Below are 13,734 nucleotides of genomic sequence, written 5' to 3'. Positions count from 1 at the left end.
ATGTGGAAAAAAGGGGTGTAAATTGATGTTTTGTGATAAGTGATTTCACCAGTATGATGATGTGAGTTATGGCCAAAGTCTTTATTGACAAATTAATATATTCACTGTTCACCACATATTTCTGCAGCCGAGACTATTGGTTGCTGGACGTATGGGTGACTTCATGTCGAAGAGGGATAGCGTGATGTGGGAAACTAAATTCAAAAGTGCAGAGTTGTTGACCTAAGCTTGAACAGTGATCTTTTAGGTGCTTGTATGCAGGGCCGGTTCAAGTAACAATTGGGCTCTAGGGCAAAATTAGCCTGGGGCCCCCCCCAACAGACACCCCTGGACAAAAAGCATCATTAGAGGCCCTTTGTTGCAGCCAAATTTCCCTCCTGGGCCCCTGAGCTGGCTGCTGACTCTCCCCAAATCACCTGCCAACTTAACAGACTCTGCAGAGTCCCTGGGGAGCAACAGTTAAGATGGGGGAGGGACACCTTGTGGGTCCCTACAGGCTCTGAGGCCCTGGGGCAATTGCCCATTTTTGGTAGCTCCGGCCCTGCTTGTATGACTTTGACGCTCCCCGCCCACGTCCCTTCCCTCCAATCAGCGGGAGGAAAGGGACGTGGGCGGGGAGCTCTGATATAGAGGAGACGGGGGAGCGGCGGTGACAGGCACCACATAGGTAAACAGCCTGCTGGCGACACGCTGTGTCACTACTAGCACGGCGGTTTTTGTTACAGGGGACAGCAGAGCGCAGGGGGGCCTGGGGGCACACAATAGGGCAACAGAGGCTGGTGATAGGATGCACAACCAGCCTCAGTGCCCCACTAACATTATTAACCTATTTTGGTTCCTGGACGTAGAAACTACGTCCAGGAACCATGCGCGCTACCGCGGCCGATCGCGCGCGTGCACGCGCGCTCCCGGCTGCGGATTCGGTTGCCAGGCAGTCAGTGAATCGGGCTATGGTGCCCGATCACTGATTCCTCTCCCCCGCTGAAAAAGCGACAGCTTCTCTCGGAAGCTGCGCCTTTTCTGGCCGTTCCCTCCCCGATGCGTCACTCTAAGCGTGTGTTACGCTTAGAGTGACGTCATGTAAACAAACTCATGGCCGCCATCTTGTGGCCAAAAAGTAATACTACAACTGAAAATTAAAAAAAATGAAAATCAACACACATTTACATTACAAACCTATTGTTTACCTCCCACCCTCCCAAAACTACGCAAATAAAATGTTTACTATAAAAAAAAAAAAAACATTACAATAAAAAAAACAAAAACATGTAAATATTTGCCTAAGGGTCTAAACTTTTTAAATATCTATGTAAAGATGAAATATTTCTATATTTTTTTTTATTTTAAACTTGTAAATCGTGATAGATGCAAAACGGAAAAAATGCACCTTTATTTCCAAATAAAATATTGTCGCCATACATTGTGATAGGGACATAGGGGATTTTAACGGTGTAATAACTGGGACATATGGGCAAATACAATACGTGAGTTTTAATTATGGAGGCATGTATTATTTTAAAACTATAATGGCTGAAAACTGAGAAATAATGAATTTTTCCATTTTTTTCTTATTCTTCCTGTTAAAATGCATTTACAGTAAAGTGGCTCTTAGCAAAATGTACCCCCCAAAGAAAGCCTAATTGGTGACGGAAAAAACAAGATATAGATCAGTTCATTGTGATAAGTAGTGATAAAGTTATAGGCTAATGAATGGGAGGTGAACATTTCTCACGTGAAAACGACGGAACCTGAATGGGTTAAATCCCACCTCAGGTTTTCTTTAACATATTTCATAATGTTGCCCCTTAAATATATTTTATAAAGCATTCCTCAAGTCAAATACTTTTTTTGTTTTAATGCCCTAATTGCCTATAAACTAAACGAGCCGCGACCACAGCAGCAAATGCTCATGGAAGCTCAGTGTGGGGAGCAGGAGGCGGTGATACCAGCCGGGAGCTGCTGAGATTTCAGAGGCAGAGTTGCCTGTGTAATGATGACAAACCGGAAGAAATAAGCATACACTGTTGAAGCTCTTTGCAGCTAGATTTGCTGTGTAAACCATCTAAACTTTAGAGAAAATATATAGACAAGTTACTTGCTATGGTTAGATTTTCTTTTCGGATCCGCTTTAATGCTAATTTCAAGGGTCCTGTGGGATGTTTTTGTTTTTGTCCGCGAGTAGCGAGATTAGACGGGAGCTAGCGCGAGCGCCCGTTAATAAACAGAGCCGGCACTAGTGATCAGCCTGCCAGCCCGCGATCGGAGCTTTTTTCTTATACAGGGGGAACATAATTTGTATAGCGCTGTGATCTCCTGCAGCGCTGTACATGGAACTGCCTTGTCACTTAACTGTCCCTCTGATGGGCTCACAATCTAATGCCTGCTATAGTCCTGTCTATGTATGTATCACGTGGTGTACGTAACGTAGTCTACGGCCAATTTTGTTGGGAAAGTGTTTTGGTTTTTTTTTTAAAGCGGAATATAACCCTGCATTTCAACTTTGCTCTAAAACATTATTTACAGCATATTATATGCAACCAGCATTTCTTTTTTTTACTAGACCAGCATTGGAAGGGTTACACACAGAGCTTTAAAGTTCCGTGGAGAGAAATGCTGGCGCAGCCGAAGTTTAGATAGATACATTTAAGTAAACACAATGTAACAAGTGGTGAATGTTACACACTCTCTGGCTGTCCTCCAGCTCCTGCACAGTCAGAGTGTGTGTCACATTCCACACTTGTTACATTGTGTTTACTTAAATGTATCTATCTACACTATATACTCGCATACAAGCCGAATTTTTGACCCCCAAAAAGGGGGCCAAAAGTTGGGGGGTCGGCTTGTATGCGAGTCCTGTTTGTGGTGGTGGTGGTGGTCCGTGGCTCCAGAACCTCCCTCTTCCCCCCCCCGCGGCCGCTGCTGCTATTACCTGCTCAGACAGCCAGCGGCCACTTCTTCTAACCCGGGTTCCAGTGTCCAATCTCCATGCAGAATACCGGTGTTTCACAGCAGCGCGCCCGGCACTGCTGCTGTGACGAGGCAGGAGGCTGGAAAGAGCGGTTCCCCTGGTAATGTCACAGCAGGGCGCCGGGCGCGCTGCTGTGAAACACCGGTATTACGCATGGATTGGAGAGGGGAACCCGGATTAGAAGAAGCTGTTGCTGGCTGTCTGAGCAGGTAATAGCAGCGGCGAGGGGAGTGGGGAGGGCGCTATACTGGTGGGCACTATACTAGCTATACTGGGGAACTATACTAGCTATACTGGGGAACTATACTAGCTATACTGGGGCACTATACTAGCTATACTGGGGCACTATACTAGCTATACTGGGGCACTATACTAGCTATACTGGGCAGTATACTAGCTATACTGGGGCACTTTACTAGCTATACTGGGCACTATACTAGCTTTACTGGGGCACTTTACTAGCTATACTTGGCACTTTACTAGCTATTCTGGGCACTATACTAGCTATACTGGGCACTATACTAGCTATACTGGGGCACTACCTACTTATACTGGGCACTATACTAGCTATAATGGGCACTATAGTAGCTATACTGTGCACTTTACTAGCTATACTGGGGCACTACCTACCCATACTGGGCACTATACTAGCTATACTGGGCACTACCTACCCATACTGGGCACTATACTAGCTATACTGGACACTACCTACCTATACTGGGCACTATACTAGCTATACTGGGCACTATACTAGCTATACTGGGCACTATACTAGCTATACTGGGCACTATACTAGCTATACTGTGCACTTTACTAGCTATACTGGGGCACTACCTACCCATACTGGGCACTATACTAGCTATACTGGGCACTATACTAGCTATACTGGACACTACCTACCTATACTGGGCACTATACTAGCTATACTGGACACTACCTACCTATACTGGGCACTATACTAGCTATACTGGGCACTATACTAGCTTTACTGGGCACTATACTAGCTTTACTGGGCACTTTACTAGCTATACTGGGGCACTATCTACTCATACTGGGCACTATACTAGCCTTACTGGGCACTACCTACCCATACTGGGCACTATACTAGCTATACTGGGCACTATACTAGCTATACTGGACACGACCTACCTATACTGGGCACTATACTAGCTATACTGGGCACTATACTAGCTATACTGGGCACTATACTAGCTATACTGTGCACTTTACTAGCTATACTGGGGCACTACCTACCCATACTGGGCACTATACTAGCTATACTGGGCACTATACTAGCTATACTGGGGCACTATACTAGCTATACTGGGGCACTATACTAGCTATACTGGGGCACTACCTACCTATACTGGGCACTATACTAGCTATACTGGACACGACCTACCTATACTGGGCACTATACTAGCTATACTGGGCACTATACTAGCTATACTGTGCACTTTACTAGCTATACTGTGCACTTTACTAGCTATACTGAGGCACTACCTACCCATACTGGGCACTATACTAGCTATACTGGGCACTATACTAGCTATACTGGGCACTATACTAGCTATACTGTGCACTTTACTAGCTATACTGGGGCACTACCTACCCATACTGGGCACTATACTAGCTATACTGGGCACTATACTAGCTATACTGGGGCACTATACTAGCTATACTGGGGCACTACCTACCTATACTGGGCACTATACTAGCTATACTGAGACACACTGGGGGGATCACGCGGCCTGCACCAATCCAGCATTTCCTACCCCCGGCTTATATGGGGGTCAATCATTTTTTCCTGGTTTTTCAGGTAAAAGTTGGGGGGTCGGCTTATATGCGAGTATAAACTTCGGATGCGTCTGCATTTCTATCCACGGAACTTTAAAGCTTTGTGTGTAACCCTTCCAATGCTGGTCTAGTAAAAAAAAAAATGCTGGTTGCATATAATATGCTGTAAATAATGTTTTAGAGCAAAGTTGAAATGCAGGGTTATATTCCGCTTTAAATAAAGTCTTTTTTAATGAATAGAAAAATTGGAGATTGCAGCAGCAATCAGAGACCACCAAAATATAGCTGTATTTGTGAGATGAAAAGGAGGTAAAATTCTTTTGGGTGGTAAGTTGTATGACCGAGCAATAAACTGGTAAAAAGTTGTGAAGTGCTAAATTGTAAAAAATCGCCTGGTCCCTGAAGGGGTATAAATCTCTGGCCCTCAAGTGGTTAAGGCCTGGTTCACACGGCCACCCTATGGCGTCTCACCCAAATGCTTTTTGGCAATTGTGTAGAAAATCATTTGGTGGCTTTTGGCAACGATCTGTGTTTTTCACCCACATAGGGGGACAAGAAGGCATGTCAATAAATGACCCTGGAAGTAACCTGAGGTTTTCAGGGTGACCCTAGGGTTGACATGAAGTTTGCTCAAACGATGCTAAACGGTACTGGTGCTGTCCATACATTTGAATGTATTTCCGACTTTAAAGAGACTCTAAAGTGTCCCTAAAATGAGGTTTTTATTTTAAAAACCTCATGAACATTATTGTCCGACCTAAAACGCCGCAGAACCGCGTCTGAAAACCCCCTCGATCACCCCAAACTCAAGGGGGGTAGGGACAGGCAACTTCCGCATAGAGGCAGTGCAGCTCTGCCTCTATGCGTGTCAATCAGCGCGGATCGCCGCCTCTCCCCTGCCCCTCTGTCTTCCTTCACTGAGAGGGGCGGGGAGAGGCGGAGATGCGCGCTGATTGACACGCATAGAGGCGGCAGCAAAATCCACGATCAAGAAAGTCGTGGATTTTGCCTGCCGTGTACCCCCGTGAGTTTGGGGTGATCGAGGCTGTTTTCAGCCGTGATTCTGTGGCGTTTTAGGTCGGACTATAATGTTAATGAGGTTTTTAAAATAAAAACCTAATTTTAGGGAGACTTCAGAGTCTCTTTAAAGTCGGGAAAACCATTGCGCCTCTGTGGCCGTGTCCTCGCTCCCGCTGATGTCACCAGGAGCGTACTGTGCAGGTGCAGACTGTACTGGGCGTGCGCAATACACTCCTGGTGATGTCAGCGGAACCGAAGGCGCGGCTGCGCAGACACAGTGGTTTTCTGACTTTAAAGTCTGAAATTCCAGAAGTGAACCGGAGGCGGGACCGGAGCATCAGTGAGTGGCTGCGCGGGCACAGGACATCTGCGGGAGACCATTAGAAGCCCCGGGTAACTTCAACTCATTCCCCCCCCCCCCCCCCCCCCCTACAGTACTCCTTCAAGCACAGAACAGCGTCACAGGATTCAGCAGGGGGGAGGAGCCCTTCACAAATCATGTCTAGCCTGCACTGCTGCACAATCTGTAGAAGTGCTATTAAATGGAACCTAAACTGAGAAGGATATGGATTTTTCCTTTTAAAATAATACCAGTTGCCTGAATCGCCTGCTGATCCTGTGTCTCTAATACGTTTAAAGAAAACCTGAACTGGAAATGAAAAGTCAAAATAAGCATACACAAGTCATACTTACCTCCCATGCAGTCTACTCCTCAGTGTCTTTCTCCTGTCCCGCGTCCTGTTTGTTTACAGTGATCAAGGGAATTTTCCGTCCTCCATTTTGAAAATGGCCATTACTAATAACAGCTTTCTGGTCAGCACACAGTTAAACTGTAACATCACCCACTTGAGCCATAGGGAAACATGGACATTACCTGGCACATCAGTTCTCCTCTCAGCTGTAACTGACAGCAACTGATATATTTAAGTTCTGACAAAATATTGTCAGAACTGGAAGGGATAATTATCAGAAGAAAATGGTGAGCTTCTGAGAGGAACTGATGGCAAGGTAACTATGTCATGTTCATTTGAAGTTACCTCATGTGTTTATTTTAAATATTTTTACTCAGTACAGGTTCTCTTTAACCACAGCCCCTGAACAAGCATGCAGATCATGTGCTCTGACTGAAGTGTGACTAGATTAGCTGCATGCTTGTTTCAGGTGTGTGATTCAGCCACTACTGCAGCCAAAGAGATCAGCAGGACTGCCAGGCAAAGGGTATTGTTTAAAAGGAAACATCCATATCCCTCTCAGTTTTTGTTCCCTTTAAGCATTTCTTAAAGAGACTCTGCGCAAACGCAGGAGACTTCCGCATGAGCAGTAGAGTGGACCGAGCCTAGTGACGCTACTGCACCTGCGCTGGAGCCGGGAAGGTCAATATTTAAATCCCCGCCTTTTGGGGGGCTCTGTTTCTGCCGCCGTGGGACAGAGGAGGACCGGGGAAGCCTCGATAGGATCCAGCGGCTTCCCCCTCCCGAGCTGAGTACACCCCAGGGGCATTTTTTTCCAATACAGATCCTCTTTAATCTACGACAGTTTAGGGATGGATTTGCACTTAATTGTACAGTAGTGCAGTTCTAGAAATTCACAGTAAACTGCCGCTATTAAGTAGGGTTTAAGAATATTCTTATTATCATGCGGAACAGTCCCCCTGCTGGTTAGAACTGTTTAAGAAGAAAAAATTGTTCTAAATACATTACAAAAATATAGCTGGTTTCCCAGAATGCACTGGGAGGAAAAATCGGCTTAAGTATCACTGGGAGGGTGGAACTGCATACCAATATACACAAACCTATAGCTATGGGAAGTGTTCCTGATGCTGAAACCAGGATATTTAATGTGAAATTGGGCATCCTGAGTAATTTACTGCATTCTACTACATGTCGTTACAGTTCCCCTTTAATCTCCCTAAGCTGTGCTGTGACCGGTTCTCTTGAATGAGCTATTTGTGAAATCACTTCCATGTGCGCTGCAGAGGACAGCGGATCAGCTCGCATTGCTGGTCGGAATTAAAGCGGCTATTCAAGACTTAGTGATTTTAAACAGTTCTATTTACCTTTCCTTCTTATAAGCTGAGCGATTGCCTCAGTGTAAGGCCAGTGCAAACAGCCTCAGGGGCTTTCTTAGCCCACATCTCTGCTTGCCATGTTGTTATTTATTAATACTGCTCACAGCTAAGCCAGGTCAGGGGTGGTCACATGTTCCGGGAGTGCGCTGCCATTGGCTGATCCTCCCCCTGTGATTATTTTCTGTTACTGTCAGGTAATGGGTGTTTTATTGGAAAATCCCAGCAAAGCCTTGTGTGATCAGGAAATCTCCTACAGCGACTCGCTACTTCACACGGCGCTGCCAGTACCGGTTGTGAATCCCGCCAGTGTTCCCACTAGATTAAGGCACACAAAATGTCTGTCTGGGAACAGTATGCCATTGCCAAGTCTTTCGTTTTAGGAGCCTGTGTACTAAGTGGTGATCTGTACTTTATATAACTTGCCTTTCTTTTCGGAATATGGCAAAAATAAAAACACTGCGCTATGTGTAAAAATATATTTTTGAAGTGGAAAAAATACCACAGAAAGGAATAGCGATGTTCCCCTCAGTCCCATGATGGTGAAAATGTCTTGTGATCCAATTGGCCTAGGCAAGCAGTGTAAGCGGATCAATGCTTGGTCTCATATTCTAAATTGTTTCTCTGTACTGCTTATCATCCTCTCTGCAAATCGTAATAGCACTTCAGTGCATACTGAGTGCTGAATATGTGACAAGCGATGTGTCATTCCTTTGTGTTTTTAGAGTTGCAGTGCGGTGTTTTGCCTTCTAAAATGGAGACAAAACAAGTAAAACGAGTGTATTGATTTGTAAATCTGAGCCTAATTTTAAAATCTTACGTTCAATGTCTGCAATGTTCTCACTTGTATCGATACATTTGTAAATCGTGCATTACCATTAACAAACATCATTTCGCTACTATCTGGGTGTCTGACCTTATGTAGTGGCTGCCAGGAGTGGTTATCAGGTTTATGTCTGTGCAAATCCGTGATACTGCTGTGGGTAGAGTAGGGACCCTTTCGAATGGAGAAACCTCAACGCTGGTGAAAGGGCCAAGAACGGAATGTTTTTCATGCAAACCATTTTGGAAGTGAATATCCTCCGTTTAGTGCAACCAAGTGCAACTTGCATTCCAGATGTTTTCAACATTACTAGATGTAAAAGAAAAAGAACCGAAAGCCTGCTATAGTGTAGTAAGTATTGATGGGTTAATGAAATGAGTACAGAATAATACTCAGACATGGGTTACCCCCAGGCAACCACTGTATAAGCAGGTGAGGAGATTAACCTGTCCCCACTCAGGATTAAGAAGTTCCTCTCTGTAGACAGGAAAAAGAAAGGGGTATACCCCTCCACCAGGGGTGGATATCAATAATAACGTAATGAAGAACAGAGGCGCCAAAAGGATAAAAACAGTTCTTAAAAAGTTTAAAAATGCTTTGGAGGCAGTGGTGGACTTACCTCCTGCAAGCAGACACAAGAAACTGTGTATTAGAGATAAATCTAATTTATTGGTACACTCCAGGGGGTTGCAACGCGTTTCACAGGCCTAAACCCGTTTCATCAGGCACTAAAAAGTTGGAGTACACAACTGGGGACAGAGGCACAAAATGGTGTACATTAGAACCAAAACCATACATACATGAAACACAAAATCATGATGCAATTGAGTTTGTTGTATATTGTTGTTTGAACCAGGTGATTTGTAATGGTGTATGTGCTTATTTGGGAGGATATAGAATACCTTTATGTGCTTATTTGGAAGGGTAGGCAAGGGTTATAAATTATAAATAAATAATAAGCATTTTAAAACTTTTTAATAACTGTTTTTATCCTTTTGGCGCCTCTGTTCTACATTACGTTATAAATAATAATAATAATTACGTTATCAACATTACTAGAGTCCCAGCTTGTTGTGAGTGTCTGACTGCAGAGGGTTAATGATTGTACGTATTTTGACCACTCACCTCAGCACATCCTTTCCCATCGAAATCCTGGGCACTTGAAAGGAAGAGCTTCCCTTGCTTGACTGTAATTACATTTCTTTTTTATACATAAAGGTGGCCATACAGCTCTCGACTTGGTGGCCGATCGACCATCCAATTCGATAATCAGATGAAAATCTGTGCTGCCAAGTGCATGCCCGATCAACGATGCAACCAATTTCGGGCCCAAATCAGTTGCATGCATCGATCGGACATGCTGCAAGATAGTAGGCCTTTGCGGTCAATCGGGTGCGCTGTGGTAACGGCAAGCGATATCGGGACGAATGCGTCAAAACCCCCAGCGCTGTCCCCTCGTGTATAAATGTACTCCTCCCCCCCCCCCCCTTGGGGTTAGACTACACTGGGTTTGTAGGGTTAGGCACCACCAGGCGGAGCAGTGCTTTTCAGCACTGCTAGATTTGGGCGCAGGCGGCGCCTCCATAGACTACAATAGGAAGCACTCCTATTGCAGCGCTCAGTGAGTAACGTCGGGTCCGTCACAAGACGGAGCCGAGGTTGCTTAAAAACACAATAATTCGGCCTCCAGCAATCGCTGGAAGCCGAATTATTTCATTCCCCCACTATCCATGGCGGCTTGGAGGGGGAATAGTAATTAAAACGGCCCGGACTTGTGCAGAAGCAGGATCAGCCTTATAGCGCTGTATCCTGTGCCCAAGTCTACCGGCGCCGATTTCAAATGTACTCCCACCAGGGGTAGTCTTAGGTTTAGGCACCACCAGAAGGGGTTAGGCACCACCAGGGGGGATTTAGGGTTAGGCACCACCAGGGGGGATTTAAGGTTAGGCACCACCAGGGGGGTCTTAGGGTTAGGCACCACCAGGGGGGATTTAGGGTTAGGCACCACCAGGGGGGATTTAGGGTTAGGCACCACCGGGGGGGTCTTAGGGTTAGGCACCACCAGGAGGGTCTTAGGGTCAGGCACCACCATGGGGGTCTTAGGGTTAGGCACCACCGGGGGGGGGGGGGGGGGTCTTAGGGTTAGGCACCACCAGGGGGGTCTTAGGGTTAGGCACCACCAGGGGGGTCTTAGGCATAGGCACCACCATGGGGTCTTAGGGTTAGGCACCACCATGGGGGTCTTAGGGTTAGGCACCACCAGGGGGGTCTTAGGGTTAGGCACCACCAGGGGGGTCTTAGGGTTAGGCACCACCAGGAGGGTCTTAGGGTCAGGCACCACCATAGGGGTTTTAGGGTTAGGCACCACCAGGGGGGTCTTAGGGTTAGGCACCACCAGGGGGGTCTTAGGGTTAGGCACCACCAGGGGGGTCTTAGGGTTAGGCACCACCAGGGGGGTCTTAGGGTTAGGCACCACCAGGGGGGTCTTAGGGTTAGGCACCACCAGGGGGGGTCTTAGGGTTAGGCACCACCAGGGGGGTCCTAGGGTTAGGCACCACCAGGGGGGTCCTAGGGTTAGGCACCACCAGGGGGGTCCTAGCGTTAGGCACCACCAGGGGGGTCCTAGGGTTAGGCACCACCAGGGCGGTCCTAAGGTTAGGCACCACCAGGAAATGGTTCTGTGTGAGAGTAGGGTTAGGTTTAGCTATAGTAAAATATCTGTAAACATAACCGTTATTTTACTATCAGAATCCAGCAAGAGAATATCACTAATTACAGTGATATTCTACTAGCGGCCATCCCCTGCGCCCTTTTTTCCAGGTGCCTTTATTTCATGTATGCCCCACCTTTCACTCCTATTTTCAAACAGAGCCATCAGCTGATTTTATATTAAGATTTAGTCTTAAGAGGATTAATAAAAAGCTAAGGAGACTTTATCCAAAGTAAACAGACATTTGCTCCCGTTTTGCGCTGGAGAAATGACAAGTTTAGCGCTGTGGTGAGAGCGCCATGTTGTGCTGTACACCGTGAAGCGAGCCCCTAATCAGCAGAGGCTCCTCTCTTCTCACTCGCTTGTCAGCTGGCAAATAGCATTCCTTTTCCCTTCACTGCTTAGCCGGCCTCTGCTCCTTTTCTCTGCTGTGCTTTTATGTGAAGTGACTTGTTCTGCGGCCTCTGAAAGTTTCATTAGACTTCCTCAGCTGTAACACCTTCCCACCTGACGCAGCCTGACAGAACCTGCGCTAACGTCCTGTCAATACCGCCAGAGAGGGGCAGCCACAGGTACCTGTCACCTTCAGGCCTGTGAGGTGTCAAACTGGCTCTTCTCTCCTCTCAGCGGCCCGTGAAAACGCACATTTCTCCTCAGGACGAATGTTCAGGAAGCTCTCCGCTCTGATGGCCGAGGCCGGCGCTGGCTTTGATGTAACAGGCTGTGAGGTTTGCTCTTTTCAAACTTGCGGTCTCGCGGTGAAGCTCTGTGTGGCTCTGACATGAGCACACGCTAGCACGGTCTTTCTTGCCTCCTAGCGTCACGTGTGAAGCTAAGGGTCTTTGACACCTGCCATTTGGACCCTTTTCCTACCGAAAAATGTCATCGTTTGCAGACAAGCTAAAGACAGATATCTGATTCTCCCTTTTATCAAGATGTTCTGAGGGCATGGCTCAGAGACGAGCAGACAGGAGGACGTGGTTGCACCCAGGAGACGCGCTCATTGCTGGACGTGGAAGAACAGCAGCAACGTGCACTGCAAGTCCTGACTTTACAAGTAGAAGTAGAATCCCTTTATATTAAACTCCAAGAGACTGGGCCAAGTAGTTTACTATATCAGAGGTTTACTATATAAGAATTGGCATACTCAAGTCAATAATTGGAAGTCATTTTTCTTTTCTTTTTTATGCTTCAGCAAGCGAGCACAGGCAGTGTCTGAAGCTCAGTACTCGCCGCCCGACGGGTCCTGCGACGTCTCCTCAATGACTGTTGTCAAGTGACGCTTTTTCCTGCCCGTGACTATGCACGATGTCATGCAACTCTACACGGCGGAAGCAAACCAGACTTCAAGCGATCGCGGTACTTTGAGTAGGAGTCGTTGCAGGTCTTAGCAATCCGATCTGCCGTGACGGTCATTAATGTGGCGTTCGCGTGGTCGTGTGACTATACCCACGTCGCGATATCACGGAAATGACCGCTCGGTGCTCAAATTGTCGATTGTCTGGAAAATCGTTCGGGAATATCTCGACCTACAGCTTGCACGGGAAGCATAGGTCTAACCAGTTAATGCAGGCACAGTACTGATAGTGTGCTCCTCTGTCCACATGTCTGTGCAGCCTGGATGATGCTGTAGAGTTGCAGCCATGCACAAGCAAATCACAGATGACAGGCAATTCCCTCAGTAATCTGACAGCAGCTTACACAGGTAGCATAGGTCTCACCAGTTAATACAGGTACAGTATTGAGTGTGCTCCCCATCCACATGTCCGTGCAGCCTGAATAATGATGCTGTAGTGTTGCAACCATGCACAAGCAAGTCACAGATGACGGGCAATTCCCTCAGTAATCTGACAGCAGCTTACACAGGAAGCATAGGTCTCACCAGTTAATGCAGGTACAGTGCTGATAGTGTGCTCCTCTGTCCACATTCCTGTGCAGCCTGGCTGATACTGTAGCGTTGCAGCCATGCACAAGCAAGTCACAGATGACGGGCAATTCCCTCAGTAATCTGACAGCAGCTTACACAGGAAGCATAGGTCTCACCAGTTAATGCAGTCACAGTACTGATAGTGTGCTCCTCTGTCCACATTTCTGTGCAGCCTGGCTGATACTGTAGCGTTGCAGCCATGCACAAGCAAGTCACAGATGACGGGCAATTCCCTCAGTAATCTGACAGCAGCTTACACAGGAAGCATAGGTCTCACCAGGTAATGCAGGCACAGTACTGATAGTGTGCTCCTCTGTCCACATTTCTGTGCAGCCTGGATGATACTGTAGCGTTGCAGCCATGCACACGCAAGTCCTAGATAACAGGCAATTCCGTCAGTAATCAGGCAGAAGCTTACACAGGA

At 46.8% G+C, this 13,734-nt stretch overlaps 1 protein-coding gene across 6 annotated transcripts in view; it reads left to right on the top strand.

The window, feature by feature from the left end:
• SRBD1 (S1 RNA binding domain 1) overlaps positions 1-13,734 on the top strand; it is a 308,196-nt gene that overhangs the window by 108,931 nt on the left and 185,531 nt on the right. The window lies entirely within an intron of this gene.

This window comes from Hyperolius riggenbachi, chromosome 4, assembly GCF_040937935.1.
Source record: "Hyperolius riggenbachi isolate aHypRig1 chromosome 4, aHypRig1.pri, whole genome shotgun sequence".
In the NCBI taxonomy this organism is placed as follows: Eukaryota; Metazoa; Chordata; class Amphibia; order Anura; family Hyperoliidae; genus Hyperolius; species Hyperolius riggenbachi.
Note: the sequence above shows the minus strand (reverse complement) of the source record. Positions and strands in the feature narration are given on the sequence as shown.